Source organism: Microcebus murinus, chromosome 4 (assembly GCF_040939455.1).
Source record: "Microcebus murinus isolate Inina chromosome 4, M.murinus_Inina_mat1.0, whole genome shotgun sequence".
Classification (NCBI taxonomy): Eukaryota; Metazoa; Chordata; class Mammalia; order Primates; family Cheirogaleidae; genus Microcebus; species Microcebus murinus.
The window spans coordinates 14,196,180-14,213,380 of record NC_134107.1 but is presented as its reverse complement, the minus strand read 5'-3'; the positions used below and the strand labels follow the sequence as shown (position 1 = coordinate 14,213,380).

General features: G+C 57.9%; 1 protein-coding gene across 1 annotated transcript in view; it reads left to right on the top strand.

The window, feature by feature from the left end:
* The first annotated feature begins 425 nt into the window (after nucleotides 1-425).
* DAGLA (diacylglycerol lipase alpha) overlaps nucleotides 426-17,201 on the top strand; it is a 64,203-nt gene continuing 47,427 nt past the window's right edge. The window contains exon 1 of the mRNA XM_012778275.3: nucleotides 426-549. The gene's annotated coding sequence lies outside the window, so the exon portion shown is untranslated. The remainder of the gene's footprint in view (nucleotides 550-17,201) is intronic.

Genomic DNA, 17,201 nt, shown 5'->3' with positions numbered 1-17,201 from the left:
GGGACACAGGATAAAGACGTGCTCCGACTCCGAGGAGCGCTCAGGCACCCGAGGAGGTGGGACCCATCTCTCCCCTTCCTCCCCCAAGCGAACCAGTTCTCCAGCGATCCTACTTGCTTTTCTCCCTCTCCCACGCTAAAACCGGTCACGCGGGGCCTGAAGGAGGGGACCGAGCGGCTCCCTTCCTCGAATGCGGGGCGGCCCGTCCAGCCCCTCCCGGCCGCCCACGGGGGCCCGCGCGCCCGGAGCCCGGCGCCCACCGCCCCCACGCGCGGGCCCGCGCCCGCCGAGGGCTCCGCTCGTGCGGGCTTCGACGCCGCTCCCCTCCCTGGCGCCAGGGGGCGCTGCCGCCCCACGACCGTCGCCATGGTCACCGCTGGCGGCGGAGTGGGGTTTACGTAAAGGACGCAGCGTCCCCCGGGGGGCGGAGGCGGCCTTCGCGCCGGCGCCGGCGCCCTGCGGAAGCGGCGTTAGTGAATCGGGGCCTTGGGGAGCCCAGGATGGAGGTGGCGGTCGCGGCGGCGGGCCGAGCCCTGCAGCGGGCGGGAGGTAAGGGGGTCTCGGGCGCGGCGGGCCGGCCCCGGGCGCGGGCGCGGCGCGAGCGGCGCGGCGGGCTGGGCAGTGTCCAGGGCGCGCGGTGGCCGGCCCGACGGGTCCGCGGGCGGACTTGCAGCTGCCACGCGCGCCCGCGGCAGGTGTGAGGTCCGCGGAGCCCCCGGCACCAGCGCGGGCATGGTGACACCCCGGCACAGGCGTGGGCAACGTGGGTCCGGCACAGGCAGCGTGGTTTTCCTGGCACGGGTGTCAGAAGACTCACCCCCACCTTGGTGTGGTGGCGGCTGCCTAGGTGTGAGGCGGGTGCAGCCCTCTGTCCAGGTAGGTGATGGCCACAGCACTCGCACTGGCTCTGGGGTGAGCGGCCAGCTGGTGCCGGCATGGTGGTGCCGCTGGCATGGGTGTGAGGAAGTGCTGCCGTTGCTTGGGTGTGGGGTTGGTTCTGGCCTTGGGCTTGACACCGTCTGGGGCAATGGCACTGGTGGCTTGAGGAATCGGTGTCCTCAGCATGGCTAGAGTTCCTGGCGTGACCGTGAGAAGTGGCCTTAGCACAGTGTGGTTTGGGGGTGCTGCCTGGCACTGGAGGGGACGAATTGGTGGCTTTCAGACCCTGGTGGATGGGCCAGGGTAAATGCCCATCCTCCCACCCTAGCCATAATGGGGGGCACTACTTCTGTTATGGGGGTCCAGTTTTAATGCCTATTGGGTACATTGGACTGAGGAGGGCAGACCACTGGGAGAAGGTTGGTGTCCTTTATAATGGACATAAAAGAAAGATGTCAGGAGAGGCTTCTACCACAAGGACCCTGATGGTGACCCAGGCAGAGACCTGTCCAGGTACGAACATTGTCCTGGGCTCATGGATTCATCCAGCTTTGGGGAAGAAGGGAGGGGTGGATGGTTTTTGGTGGCTATCACTGTCCCTAAACATGTCATGAGATCGTGCAGGACTGAGAGGTGACCCTCTCCCAGCAGGCTGGAGAGGGTGTGGTGCATCATCTGTCTGAAGTCGCCTGGTCCTACCTTCTTGGGTTGATAGGTTCACCCCAGGGTATCTGGAAGTTGCCTGTCTTCTTTGATGCTTGGAAACCTTTGGGTCCAGGGGATCATTTGGGGGATGATTGAAAGATAGTTCTGCACACTGGGAGTGTGCTAGGATTGTGTCTGCCTTCACTAGTCCTTTGGGAAGCTTTGGGGGAGGCTCTCACTCAGTGTCACCTAGTGTGATACTTCACAGGAGCAATTTCTAGACCCCTAGAGAAGTCTTAGGATGTGGGGGAAATGTTCAGGTCTTTGGAGCTCTTGGGGAACTGGGGTGGAAGGTAGCAGAATAAAAGGGTCAAACTTGGACTGGGTGTGAGGATGGCATTCAGGAATCCAAAAACATGATGTTGAGGGTATCAGAGACTAGGGTGGCGAATGGTTGCTAATTTGCCAAGGTGAGTGCTTAGAGATCTGGTGAGTTCCCTAAAGCGGGAGTATTGCCCTGTGCACTGGGAGCCAGAAACTTGAATTCCAGTCTTGGCTGTGTGACCTTGAGCAGGTGACTTCACCTCTCAAGGCACGGTGGTCAGGTAGTAAAGAATGAAAGGAAATGGCACATGTGGAAACCCTTTGCAAACAGTGAAAGGCTGTACAAAGGTCAGAGATTCTCACCAGGTAAAGAGACCAGGGCAGGAGGCAGGAGGCATAGGAAAGGGAGGCATGGAATGCGAGGGGGGAGGGAGGGAGCTGGAAGGTTGAGGGCTTGTCATAGGGAATTAGAGGCCCTGAGTGTACATGCTCCTGGTGGGGGGAAAGTGGGATCTGTTGATCCTGTGAGTCAGCCGCTGAGCTGGAACCAGATCCCAGGTCTCCCGAGGATGGTCCCAAGCGTGACCACAGCAACTGTGAAGCCCCGCAGGAGTGGCCCAAGCAGGAGGAAGCCCTTTGCTTGGGCTGCAGACATGCCTCACTGTCAGGGTAGGTCTGGGAGGTGTCTGTGGCTGACAGATCTAGGGTACCTGTGTGGGAGGGAGACTTGGGAAGTGTGTGTTTTCTCTTGAGAATTTCCTTTGGCTCTAGGTTCTGAGAACTGGGGGTGGGGAGCAGTCACATCAGCGATTTTTGGGCTGTGGCCTGAAGAAAATGAAGTGGGTCAGAGCATCCGTAGCATGGATGTGGCTTGGGGCTGAGAGGAAGGTTGTCCCGAGAGGAAGGTTGAGGCTGGGTGGCAGGGGCACTGGGAGGTGTGGAGGATGCCCGCGGACACATGGGGGACAGAAAAGGGGCCGTGGGTACCCTCAGAGCGTATGCTGAAGGCACACAGGCATGGTACCTCTCCTGATGTGGCCCCACTTCTGCTGAAGGGCCTTCCCAGGTGGGGAGGACACGGGTGGCTGCAAATTGCTTTGCTCTCTGCCACCAGGAGCCTGATTCCTGACAACAGGCTGCAGAGGCTGAATTACAGGCCCCACGGCTGGAAGGATTGGTACTGGAAGGCCCGTTTCTCGAGTATTCCATGTGGGTGTCTGCCTTAGCCAGCCGCCCATTTCACACACTTGCTCCCTGAGGCAGAAAGTTTTTGCCCTGTGTCCAGGCTGCAGTGTCAAGCCATGTGGGTGGAAGGAGGACATGGCCAGGATGGTGAGCTGACTTTTCCATGTGGTGGGACTCGCCCAGTCCTGGTGGCTGCCGCCTGACACCGCCTGGCATTGCAAGTGCTTCCTTGGTCGTTCCCAGGTTGGTTTGAGGGGTGTCCGAGGCCGTCCCACATGCTCCCTGCAGCACCTTTATACCTCCCCAGGCCCTGCGGGCACTCCAGCCCCTGCCTGGAAAGCTCTCTTAAGTGCAGAGTCCATTAAGGAGGAAGCCTCCAGCCTCCCTGTCGTGAATATTCAGTATTCATGTCCCCTCAGCTCACCCTCCACACCTCTGCCTGTTTGTTCTGATTTATGGCTCAGCCCTATGGTTTGGGGCTCTAGGAGCCCTTTTCAGCCACCCCTTGCCATCTGCTTGGGATGCTGGGGCTCTGCACAGCAGAGCTGGGGGGCAGACAGGGCAGATCAGAAGATGCTGAGAGGAGGAGTTGGCCCCTGTTCCCCCAAAGCAGAGCTGAGGCTTCTTCCCAGTCCTAGGGGTTTGAGGCCATAGGGAGCCCAGCTGAGTTGCCACTCCTTGTCATTGCGCACAGTGCCGACTTGGAGCAGAATCCATCTGAGGCAGGGGGTAGTAACACAGGAGTGGACATCTAGGGCAGGTGGCTCTCTGGAGCTGAGATTTTTCAACTCCGGTCCTCAGTTGTATTCCAATTTTCTTTGTCCATGTTTCTCCAAAAGTTGCTTTACTCAGCTCCTGGCAGCCTTTCCTTCCTTAGCTACTCCATTAATTGTGGTGCCCGGCTGCTCTGTGTTAGGGGTGCCAGGGAATCAGGCCTCTCTGGCCAGAGGATGCTGGACCAGAGCTGACAGCACCAGGCCAGGTGGCTGCAGCTGAAGGCACAGGCTGTCAGTGGAGCCACTCCTCCCCGGTCCCTCTCCCTGGGACCAGAGTGGGACCCCAGCACTTAATCATCTGTTGGTGAAGCACTCCATGTGAGTTCAATTTCTCACTGGAATAGCTTCACATTATACTCTGGTGGACTGGGCAAGTAGTGCTGGGGGAAATATCAATGAGCTTGTGGTCAGAGGAAGATAAATCTTTTAGAACCACGGAGCCCAGGACATTGCAGGATGTGGTTACCTCCCCAGCAGACAGGAGTGCAAACTGTTTATTTTGATTTTCTCTTTTCCTTTCTGATACTGTCTTGAACTGGGCTTGATCTTTCTGGGTTGGATGGGAAAGAGTGAGAGAGAGAGCGAGCATGTGTGTGTGTACATGTCTGTGGGTGTGCGTGTGTGTATGTGTGCGTGCGTAGGCATGGAAGACCCAGGAAACTGCCTTATCAGCTGGGACTTCTTTGCTGCCAAAGAAGGAGTCCAGGGAAATGATGTTCAAGGGATCGGTGTGACCATGGGTGAGGGTGCTGTTTCCGTGGGGTGCTTGGCAGGAATGCCCAAGTCCTTTACCAGACCCGGACGGGGCTGTTCCCGCTGCAGGGCTGCCCAGGGAGTGCACGTGTGAGGAGCCGCGTGTGCCCGTAAGTGTTTCTGTGGGAAGTGCGGGCTGAGGGGGCGTGGAGTGCCGGGTGGTGTGGGAGCTTGCGGGCTCCCTTGTCTGGCTGGCCTGGTGTCGGTGGGTGTGTGGAGCAGGGTGTTGCTGGGTTCCTCGCAGCAGGAGAGAACAGTGGGAGCCGGAGGAGGCCGCCTTCAGGCTTCGGAGGGTGGGTTTAATATCTCCTGTTGTGATTCTTACGAGAGGAGCCTTTCTGCTTTCACAGTATTCCTTAGAAGGAAGCCGGGGCTGGAGGCGTGGCTCTGGAACGCCCATATGTGCACTACCTGGGGGCGTCTCACACACGCCTGCTTCCAGCTCCTCCTCCAGCCACCTGGAAGTCAGCTGGGGACAGTCCACCCAGACGACAGAAGATAGCATATACCGCACAGGCATTATGACTTTAGACTCTGGAGCCAAACAGGCCTGGGTCTGAATCCTGGTGTCTCTCTACACCTCAGTTTCCTTATCTGTGAGATGGGGACAGTGAAGCCTCTCATGTAATGCTTGGCTAGATCATGATGAGTGCAAGCACTCCAAAAACGTTTTTGCTCTTGCATCCGGAATCTTTTCCATAGAAAAGTGCTTACATCGGGATCTGCATAGGTTAATCTCTGCGAAGATGTAATAGGTCCCGTTACTTGACAAGAAGTTAGCTCCACCCTATCCTTGGGATGGACAGAATCTTGCATATCTGTCAACAGACTATACCAAGAATAATATTTTAGCCCCTGGAAAATATTTCTACTTGGATTCAGTGGATAGATTTCTTGAGCACCAACTGTGAGTTGGGGGGGAGGGGTGTGGGGGGTGGTGGTGGTGGTGAGAGGGTGGTCAGTGAAGTCACTAAAGATGAATTGGATGAACTGGAACCTATAAGGTGTGGATTCTGTCCTTGAGCTGTTTAAAAATCTATTGAGAAGATGTAATCAATTTCTAGAAGTGAGTGACACCACCAGTCAAGAGGGAGAGAATGACTTGAACCAGGAAGCTCAGGGAATACAGGGGGATGATGGCTTTTAACCTGGGCCCAATGGCTGGTTGGAGTGAACACAGGAAGGTTGTAGAAGAACCGGCAGCAACAGGGTCGGGGGGCGTGGGGCTGAGAAGCCGTGCAGTCTGGCTTGAGTGGAGGGTGCATGAAACAGAAGGAACGAAAGCTAAGGTTGGAAAAGTGAGTTGGAGCTAGGTCCCTGAGAACCAGGGCCAAAAACTGCAGGGCCGAAGGTTTGGTCTCGTCTGTGAAAATGTGGGCAGTCACTGACATGCTCTGAGCAAGCGTGTGGGGGCTGGTGCCACCCCTCAGGAAGAGGCATCTGGCAGCAGGTGTCAGGGTACCGAGGGACACAAGTGGGGAGTGCCTGGGTGCAGAGGGCTGAGCTGGGGCAGAAGGCACCCTTGGGGGTGAGGGGAGAGACCAAGCCTGATTGGTTATGGAGGGAGACAGAAGCCCTGAGATTTGGCAGTTTGATCACTAGGAGGGAAGTGATGGAAGGTGGGCCCGGAGTCAGAGCTGGGCCTCAGAGTCCCAGCCTGGAACGCATTTTGCACACTTGCCTGTCAGCTGGCTTGTCCTCCACCGGTGCCGAGCTGGGAGTGTGAGCCAGCAGCTTCCAGGGACCCCCGAGAGGCCGTTTGTGCTGTCCTCATCCCTGAGGGCCCACTGAGGGGCTCCAGTGTTCCTGGCACTTATTTCCAGGCATTTGATCATTTTCTCACCAAATTACCCCTTGAATTTCACCTGCCTGAGTTCAGCCCAGGAGGTTACTATTCTGGGAAGTTTCATCAAAACCCTTGCAGTGTTTGAGTTCTCTGAGCTGGGGGGTGGGTGGGAAGAGAACAGGGCTTGTCTTCACCTGTGTTTTGGGGGCTGCTCCTGAGAACCAGTCCTACACCTGGAGACAGTCCTGGCCAAAGAGCCTGTGGCTCTCTCAGGTCCGGGTATTGGGGGGCAGGGCAGCGCTGGGTAAGGTGAGACAGGATGTTGCTTCTAGTTCATCCCGAATAGGCCCCCTGTCGTCTCTCCTGGAGCCATTTAATTAATTTATGATGGATGTTCCTGGACTTACTTGAGGTTAATCTATTATTGATGTCCCTTCATTATGTACAACACACCCTGCACCTCCCAGCTCATGGCTACCCCGATGGGCAGGCTGCACGGTGGAGTGAGCTCCATGGGGCTGCACCTCTTGGTTTTCATCAAGCCCTTGCAGGTTTGGGAGTCAGGGAGGGCACGAGAGTGTGTCTCCAAGGAGCTTTGCTCAGCCACAAAATAACAGTAATAATAACAATAGTTTCTATTTTCTGAATGCGTTGGAACTAAACCCAACACAGCACACAGAGGATCTCATTTACTTCTTGCAACAGGAGCCCCCTGCACTGCCCCATCCCTCCAACCACCATCTTTCAGGAGGCTCAGAGAGGTTGAGCCACCTGCTCAAGGACACACAGCAATGAGGTGGGGAGCCAGGGATTGCACCCAGGCCGGGTTTATTCTGGTGTGCCTCTCCACGCCCACCTCTCCTTCAGGCCCCACACCAGCCTGCCTCCTCTATGAAGCCTTTCTTCATGCTCCACTGAACTCTAGGACTGTCACATCTAAATAGCACTGGCTTCTCTGAGAGAGTGTGTGTGTTGTTCTGCTCACCAATTGCGTCCTTATTGAAGAATAAGAATAATGGCAAAGTCACATTCCTGAGCACAGGTGCTGGGCACCATGCTAAGCACTTTTCATACCTTATCTCGTTTAGTCCTCGTGACCACCCCAAGAGGCAGGTGTATGAACCCATTTTATAGTGAGGTTTAGAAACATGCTCAAGGTCACTCAGGTAACAGGTGCAGGGCTGGGATTTGAACCCTGGCAGCCTTGATCTGCAGGGTCCTAGTCTGATTCTTCCCCGTAATTCCCTCCTCTCTCTATCTCCTCGGGCCTGTTTACCAAACATCTATATATCTATCAAACAGCTGTCTGGCCTGTATCAGGCCCCTCCTTTGCTGTGGGGACCAGAGAGCCCCCTCATAGGGGATGGGTGATTTTAGAGAAACCGCAAGGGGTGTGGGGAGTGCTGGGCCTGGATTCTGTTCCTGGCTCTGCTGGGCAACTCGGATGAGTCATTTATGCTTTCAGAGCCTCAGTGGCCCTATTTGTATAATAGCAACAGCGATATTTATCCTCTCTCCTCGAGCGGCTGTCTCCATGTTCAAAGTGATGCCTGGTGGGAAGGACTTGGGAAAGACATCGTGCTAACGAAGGGTTGGAATTGCTGTGTATAAGATTCAAGAACTGGCACAAAGGCCAGGAATGCTTAAGGCTGGGCACATAAGCGCGGGCCAAGGCATCTGCACCCACCCTCTGAGCCACCCGGGACAGACAGATGAATTCTGTGGCTCGCCAGCTGCCAAGAACTTGCTTGAGGACCCTGTGTGGCCAGGAGAAGGGTGGGAGGGCCCCAGAGTGGGTGCCAGGCCCTGGTCTGCTGTCCTGGTTGGCTAAGCAGTGCCTGGGCCCTTGGGGGCGGCCCCTCCCACTCTGGGTCCCTGGGTGTGCAAGTGCGGGGGCCCTGGGGTTCTGGGCCCTACTTCCCCTTGTCTCCCACACACAGCCTAACTAGGTCGATTCAGTCTGGGTTTGGGGAGGAAGGAGGATAGTTTGCCAAGCAGCAGCCTGGACCTCCCCTCACCCCGCAAAGCATGCAGAAGGCCTGTGAGGAGGTGAGCCCTGCATCTATTCCGGAAAGCAGTGCGACCGCCAGCCTCTCAGTGGCAGGGCTCCCAGGGCGTTGGCTAGGAATCCTCTGCTCTCTCATCAGCTTTACTCGGAGAGCGTTTCCGCGCTGTGCCGGGGCTGGGGAAGAGGACACGTGCTGCCAGGGCGGCCCTGGGGCCCTGTGGGAAAGGGCAGAGCCCTCGGGCTCGCGGGTGGGGCAAGGCACGCCAGCTGTCACTCACTGGAAATCTGGGGCCAGGCTGCCGTTAGGTGACGATTTGTTTCATTTCCCAAGTTTCCGCCTTCTGCAGGCCGGGATTACATCAGGCTCCCCTGGCACGCCCTGTTGCTGACTCCCACTTCATCTGAGCTCCTCCTCTGCCCTGGGACAGCTGCCCCAGTGCAGTTTTGGGGCTGGCTGCAGAATCACGGGACAGCCCTAGGCCCGGTGGCAGAGGCAACTGCCCTGGCCTTTTCCGTCTCAGCTGCAGGGGCCTGTAACCCCTCATGCCCTGCCTCCCAGTTAGCACCTGCCCACTTCACCCACTCAAGTCTGCCTGCTCTCCAAGATTATCCACTTCTGATTCATTCTCTCTCTCTCTTTAAATTCAGCATCGCATAGGCCGCCAAACATGGGCTTTAGCATAAACATGGAGCTTCATTTGAGTCCACTGCTACTTGTGCAAGTCAGTTGACCTCTGTGACTGTTTCCTCATCTGTCAAATGGGGGCTCTAATGGAACATGGCACATGGGGATCAAACGAGACACCACGTAGGACGTTCTGCCCAGTGCCAGGAACAACACAGGTACTCAGTAAGTGTTAACCAGTGTTGTTAGTTATCATGCTCACGTCTCTCGATTGTTCTCCGCCAGCCCAGACGAGTGCAGGGGCCGGTAGGACCCCCCTTCCCGATGCCACGGCCCCTCCGCAGCCAGGCAACCCTGTGGCACTCCTGCGATGCGGCCGGCCCGCCCCTTGGGCTCCCCTCCCCTGCGGTGACTGGGCCGCTTCTCAACACTGGCAGTGTCCTGCCATCCCTCTGGCAGCCTGCCCGGCTCCCAGCCCAGCCCTCTCCAAGGCTGGCCTCCCGGCCCCTCAGTCCCCAGCTCCTTTCGGTTCCTCTCCTACTCGGTTTCCTTCCTCTTGGCGCCTCTTCCATCCGGCTGCCTTTTTTCTCTTTCTTTCTTTTTTCCTCTAACTTCTCCTCTCCTGAGGCCTTGGAGGAAGCCAGTTTCTTCCTCAGAGGCTCTGCCCTTCCCTGTGCGGAGCCCCTCAGCCCCTCTAACTGCCCTCGGGCTGTTGGTCAGGTTGTGCACCCTGAGAGTGGGGGTCACGACCTGGCCTCACGGTCAAGAACACTGTCAGCCTTGACAAACACCATCGAGTCCTCTCTGGCCAGGGGAGCCTGTGGGTCTGGGCAGCCTGTCCAGGGCCTGGAGACAGGGCCGGAGCTCCCGGGGGACAGTGCGTCCAGCACGCAGGGGCTACGGGGGCCCAGCTGAGGCGAGCTCCACGCACGGCAGACCTCCTCTGGCCCAGGATGTGAAGAAGGCGGCCAGAGTCAACCCCACTGTTCCTGGAAGCCAGAACACCAGCTGCGTCTGGGGTTCTTTCCTCCTAGGAACTCAAGGAATGCTTCCCAAGAGGTTGTTTCAGCTTCATACCTTTGGAAAGAACTTGGTCTTCCTCTGACACCTTCCCTGGGACTGGGGCCAGGGGTGGAGCAGGGAATAGTTTTGCCACTTGTCATCTCCCATCTACCCATTCACTCAAGGGCATTTATCAAGCACCTGCTGCATGCTAAGCCTTGTGCCTGGAGCTGGGAATAATAAGAAAAGTTATCAGGGAGTTTGGGGCTTGTGACTGACCTGTAAACAGGCATTACAACCCTAACAACAGGGTTGTAACGACAATAACCAACACTTCGTAGGGAGTCCCCTCTGCCAGACAGCGCTTCATGTGCAGGAACTCGTCGGATACAAAGAACAGTGACAGTTTCCGTCTCGTGGACACTCGCCCCCTTTATGCTGTGTGCTCTGGACGTTGGGGTGGGGGAGGACGCGTGTTTCACAGCAGAGGTGCAGGGCGAGACCCAAGCTGCCTTGGGGGGTTGAGGGGATCTGCCAGAGGCCATGTGTTTGCAGCTGGAACTCAGGTCCCCGTCTGTCTGCCCCTTCTCTCGGGATGTTCCCTCTCATTCTCCCCACCTCGCATTGGGTTTGGAGCCCCTGTGAGCCCTGGGAAGAATGGGCTCCTATCAAAGGAAGGCCCCCTTTGGCCATCCTCCTGCTGAGAAGACCAGCCTCCTCCACGCCCAGGGAGCCCTTGCCACTCCGCCGGTCCCCACGTATGGGCCTGTCTTCCACGGCCACCTTGGTCCTCCTGCTTCCCAGCCCTCCTGGGACCCAAACCTGGCAGCGTTCAGGCTCACGCAGGGTGGTTCTTCTCACCCCACGTGCCCCCTGCCGGTACTGCTGAGCTGCTCTGTATCGTTCTCCTTGCTGCCTGCCTGCCATGCCGTACTGTTTAAAGAGCTAATGGAGGGATGGGCACCTCTGGAGTCACCTTCTCCATTTCTTGGCCCTTTAGAGAGCCTGACCCCCTCCCTTGCCCAGGTGAACATAGTCAGCAGGCTTCTGGCAGCGGTAACTAAGCCAGCGCCCAGCCCGCCAGCTGCTCGGTACTTTATAAAAGTTTAACCTTAATGGTGTAATGAACTCCCATCATAAAGCAGCTGGAGCAGTGCATCCTGGGATGTATAAATTATAGGAGCCCTCTGAAGTTGTAATTGGAAATGGCAGCAACTAGAAGGTTGAAAGAGGCCGGCCTCGTTGGGCTGAGCACGGCTATTCTCTGCCTCCTTTCAAAAGGCACACAGAACTGAGTCTGGCTGCGGAAGAAAGAATGTCCTCAGACCAAACTGAGCTCCTGGTTCCTCCGGCCCAGTTCACACTTCCTGCCTCCAACTGTGTCTGCAGAGCCTGCAGGCTTTGGAGGTGGGACCCCCAACAACGCCCTGTGCTCTGGCTCCGTGCCCGCAGACAGAGTGGGCCGTGAGGAAGTGAGCACGGCCGGAGGCAGCCAGTGGGGTGAACTCTGGCTCCCTTGCTCCCCAGGGAGAGCTTCCGAGCAGCCCATCTGTGTCTTTGCAGTCGGATCTGGGAAATGGAGCACGAAAGCCCACTTGCGGAGAGGTGGGGGATCAAAGAGGAAGCTGCAGGGGGTGTTGTGACGTGGGTGGGGGTGAGTCCGCAGCTTGGGCGGTCTGGCTTCCTCTCGGGCTCCTGCCGCTGTTGGCTGCAAGTCCTTAATCAGGTCATTTAACTTCTCTGCTGCAGTTTCCACCTGGAGAATCCAGGGAGTAATCCACCCCTGGGGGGTGTTAGGAGGATGACAGGGGATGACGTTCTCTTGTTATGGACTCAGCGTGGTGCTTCTTTGATGGGCACACAGACCACCTGGGCAGCTTGCTAATGCAGATGCCAGTTCAGGCCCCAGATCTTCATTTCTAACCAGCACATAGCGGTGCTGCTGCTGGTCACAGAGCACCTCAAGCAGCGAGGGCATGGTGCTTGACCCACAGTAAGTGCTTAATAAGTGCTCGCTGTGCCCTTCATCTTCACCTGCCTAGTACCGGCACGGGTGCCCATGTGGGTTGGTTCAGTGCTCCTGAGCATGGCCCAGGAGCCAGCAGCACCACCTGGGAAGGGGTTAGAAATGCAGAATCTCAGTACCCTTCACCCGCTGCCCCAACCAGCATTGCTGGAAGTGGAGCCCAGGAATCTGTGGTGTGACCGGCCCTGGAAGTTCTGCTTGCCACACTCGAGTAGAAGCACTGGTGAAATGGACAAATCTTTCAGAGCACGGGTTCTCCAAGGGCAGGCTGGTTAACTGTAGCCTCAGACTTTCCCGGGGTTGGCCATGATGGAACTTGCTAAAAATACAGGTTCCTGAGCCCTATCTCGGACTTACTGATTCAGAATTGCTGGGTGGGAACCTGGTGGTAATCTGCATTTATCCACCAAATCTGTGCTCATTCAAGTTGGTGTCCCTGGGAGTCACGACCATGGTGGAGAAGGGCAGAACCCCCGTTCCCAGCACACACCCCACCTTGTGCATCAAGCTTTGCCTCTGCGAAGGGCAAAGGAAGGCTCCAGGGGTGGGAGCCCCACTGTCGGGCAGGGTCCTGCCACCAAAGCCTGGGACCCGAGAACCTCGGGCCCAGCTGCAGGGGTTTTCTCCCAGTGAGGAGAGGGAAGCAACCTAACTTCCACCAGGAGGGCGTTGGTGGGATAAACTCACGTACATCTAGTACGAAGACTACTCTACAATAATGAGGAAAGATGGTCGAAAAACATTTGATGAAGAGAAATGTTCACCTGATCTAGCTCAGTGACAAAAGTGGTAAGTACAGAGAGGTTCTGTATTTGGATAGAGAAAAAAGAAAGACTAGAAGGATGTTGACAATGAATCATTTTCCTGGAGGGATCCTGCGTGCTTTCTATTTTCTTCTTCTTTTTGGTTTCTATTTTCTACAGGGAACATACATTTTGTCATAAGAAGAAAAAGGTTGGCACAGATAAACATGTTTTATCCAGGGTCCTTGCCTGGCCCGAGGTGTGAGGCCTCTCCAGCCAGGGACAGCCCAGCCTCCCCCGCTGGGGTGACCTTCACCATCCTCCCCACATCTCCAGGCTGTGTCTGGTACTTCCCCATCCTTCACTCTGTTTCTCCTGCTTTCTTACTTCCTCTCTGCTTTGTCTTCCCTGATGATGGCAAGTGGTCTCTCCTATTTTAAGGGAGAGGAGAGTAGGGAGGGGATCGGGAGAGGCAGGAAGCCCCCCAGCTTGCGAGTCTCCGAGGCAGAGTTCGGCTTTTAATCAGGGCGTCACCTAGGTGACTAAGCCTAAATTCCAGAGTCCAGGCGCAGGGGATGTGCTCCGTAAGTAATGGTTGCGTGAATGAGGCTTGGAGTGCAGCCAAGGACAGGAAAAGGCCCAAGGCTGTGTGACCTTGGCATGTGAGCATGCCTCTCTGAGCACAGGGTCCTCATCTGTAAGATTGGGGAATCAGGGTGGCTTGAACTCTGATTTCCCTGGCCCCTTCCAGCTCTGATCTTCTGAGGAGTCACATGCCTTTCCTGCTGCTGCCCAGCCTAGTTTTTTAAAGCAACGTTTGCTGCCCAAGAAGTCCTCACCTCTCTGTTCCAGCTGCCCAGGGAGAGTTTGTGCATGCGTGGTTGCTCAGGTTAACTCTAGCCTCAGACTCTCCTGGGGTCGGCCGTAGTGGAACTTGCTAAAAATATAGGTTCCCGGGCCTTATCTTGGACTTACGGATTCAGAATTGCTGGGTGGGAACCTGGGAATCTGCATTTATCCACCAAATCTGTGCCCAGGACCCTCCAGGCAGGGGCTTGAGTGAGGGCAGTACTGTCCCCACAGCCAGGTCTCCATGCCGTTGCAGGAGGGAGACTGGTCGTGCTGGGACACCAAAGTGATCTACCACCCAGGACAGAGGGATGGGGGTGCCTGGCCTGATATTGGCCTCCTGCGAGCCCTTTGTGCCTCTGTGCTGGCTGCCTGTTGTCAGGTGTCTGCCTTTCATCCTCTCCAGGCTAAAGCTGCCTTTATCCAAGTGTCCCCTGCCGGGCTTTGTGTCTGATACCCCATTTCCATCAGCCCCCAGCAGCCCTGAGTCTGCGGCCCTTTGAGCTGCTGTTTTCCATTGAGTGGCTCCGTGGGGAGGGAAGGAGGGTGGGAGAAATCCATTCAAGCCATTTGTTTTAGAGACATTAAAGTAAACCCATGGGATTTGCATGGTCACATGTTTTCAGTCTTCTTTCAAAGTAATGGACGGATTTCTGGATCTCTCCCACTATCCACTTCCCTACCTGGGAAGTGCAAGAGGCCTGGTCTTCGGAAGAACCATGGAGAGGGGAAGCCCAGGCCCAGCTGGATGATCAAGTCTGGGGGCCTGGAGAGACGGGAACATGAGTTCTGCCTGGGGAACATCAAGCACGTGTGTCCACCCCTGGTGCCAGGGAAGCGGGCCCTGCACTCTCAAGCGTGTTTTTCCCGGCCCAGGGAGCCTGCAGAAACTACCTTTGCCAGCAAGCCAGAGGCAGGTTGGTGGTGCCGGCGCAGGCCTGCAAGGGCAGCTGTGAGAAGGCAGGCTCTCTGCTGGCAGGCAGCGGGCCCTGCACAAGGTGCATCTGCTCTGTAGGCTTCACAGGCTCTGGGTGGCTTTTGTGTTTGGGGTGGGAGAAGCAGGGAAGAGGAGAGTAGCAACCTGGCTGTCCCACTCTTTCTGTTCAGCCAGCAGCCCCTCCAGGAATCTTTCTCTGTCTGCCCGGCTGAGCAGTGTAAGCAGTGGCCCAGCATAGCGGCCCTGCTATCCCTGGCCCGCCCCAATTTCCTCGTTATTCTGCTCCGTGAGCTCCTGGAGAATGGGGCTTGGCATCTCATGGTCACGTCCCCCCAGAAGCTCCTTCCTAAGTGCCCGATGAGTGCAACCAGCAGCCTGGTCAGGGAGCCCTGGGCAGAGGTCTGCTCTGCTGCCCTAGTCTCGGAGACCCCTTCCCCCAGCCAACCGGTCTGGCGGGTTTGTGGGGACCTGGCCAGGGCGGTTCTCCTGGGACAGGATGTCCTGCTGAGAGGAGGCTCTGTGCCTCTCTTCTGTCCTCCCCTTCTCCCCGCTCCAAGGGAGAGTGTTGACACCTGGCCCGGGCGCTCTCTCCATCCTGCCCTTCTGGGGGTGGTGCTGGGCTCAGGTATACAGGAGCCTTGCCATGGCAGGAGGCAGGGGACAGAACCCTCCAATCCCCCACCATGAGACCCTGGAGGTACCGAGGCCTTGGATAGCAGGTTACCCAGAGTGGGGGTGACAGGTACCAGGCAGGAGCCGGCAGGGGCCCTGGTGACCACTCTCCCACCTCTTCCTCCACTGACATGCCAAGGGTGAGGGACAGGCGGCCCAAAGAGGGCAGCCATGTGCCTGAGGCCTCCTCCAGGGCTCATCCACACGGTGCCTCACCCTTCCCCCCACCCACCAGGCTCCCTCTCAGGGAGCAGGAAATGAGGGTAGGGAGCCCGGGGTGTTCCTCTCACCCTCTGCGGGAGGGGCCGGGCACCCCATTCCGTAGGTGTCAGCGGAACCGTCACCAGCGGTGGGCGCCAGTGCCGGGATTTCCCTAGCTGACTCACCCTCGGCCTGGCTGTGCCTCTGCCTAGGCAGGAGTTCTTTGTGAAGGTGTCTGGGTAGTGGGTAGTGACAGCAACGCTTGGAGCCTGGCCCCAGGCAGCTGTGGCAGGCCCCGGCCCTGGGCTGACGAGGCGGCTGTCCCTCAAGCTTACCACCCCACTGCCCGGGTGGGAGGAGCAGTAAAGCGGGGGCTGCTCCCAGGAAGACTCCCCGGGCCAGATGCCTCCCTTCCCTCCCTTCCCCCGCCAGAGGAGGCCAGAGAATAGGGGGCCATTCATTCCCTCGGTCAGATCCCTCCGGGTGAGAGACACTTCACAGACAGGGTGACCTGGTGGGGACTGCAGAGAGGCAGGAAGTGGGGTCAGCACAGTGACCCAGCCAGGGGCCAAGGACCCTTGGAGAAGAGGGGTTGCTGTTGGCCCTCCCCCTAGGAAGATTCTCCCAGAGTCCTCCTCCCCCAAACCCCCTTCCAGGGAGCAGGCAGCCGCAGGCAGGCGCTGGCAGAGGGGTGGAGGTGTCGCAATTACGGTGTGTGGGGGGCGGGGGAGGCTGAGCAGACAGTGAGTGCGGCTTGGCAGGCCTGTGGGGGCGGTGGCAGCAGAGCTGCGGGGGTGAGCTGCGGAGAGGGTGGGATGGGAGGTGCAGTTCTGGGTGGTCTGCCCCACAGTCCCCACCTTCCTGTTGCCGGTGGCAGGGGCTGTCACCCGCCCCCTGACCTCTCTGGGGTGGTAGCTTCTGGCAGGGCTGAGGGAATGTAGGGTGACGGTCAGGACCCTGCCATGGTTCAGTCTTGGCAGGCAGACTTCTCAGCCCCCAACTCGCCACTGGCCCGGTGAGAAGTACAGGGGTGCGGTGTTCTGGGGCAGCTCTGGTGTCTCTGATGACCCGCTGGTCTAGTCGTGCTTACTCCTCTGTGGGTAGGCTCAGGGTAGGGTGGCCGGGGAAGGAATGTGGCCAGTGGCTGGTAGGCCCAGCCCTGCCCAGCCTCCTGAGCCAAGAGGGCAGGGCTCACCCACCCGGTTCTCAGCTTGGCCCGCTGCTGAGGTCGAGCGCGTGGACGCTGAGCCAGTGGCTCAGGCAGGCGGCATGAGCAGGCCGGGTAAGGGGAGGCCTGGCCCAAACTGAAATGGGTGCTCCAGGCAGGGCCAGCACCACCAGCCCTCCAAGGGCAGCTCTCTTCGAAGGAGATGTGTCAAGCTGCTTGGGGGAACAGCCCTGCATGGCCGGCTGGGTGGTGCCAAGGACAAGAGGCCAGGGGGAGCCTGGGCTGCGCAGGGTTCCAGGTTTTGCTACCAGCCTGCTGCTGGCCTCAGTGGGGCCTGGGACGGGGCTCTGAATCCTTGGCCCTCACCTTCCTCCCTCGAATGAGCATGTGGGACTCGGTAGCCCAGAGGTTCTGTCCCACCCGGATGTTTTGCTCTTTGTTTTACACACAGCCTTAGGGAACAAGGAAGGGCCCCAGGACCTTCTCCTGATGGGCCCTAGTAGCCAGGTGCCTCTGCAGTGAGGAGCAGGGCTGGGGCCCCTTCTTGGACCCCCGATTTTCTTCTCTCTTGGGAGTGAGGGGTGAAGTGAGACATTGGCTAGAAGCCCCCAGCGCAGGGCCT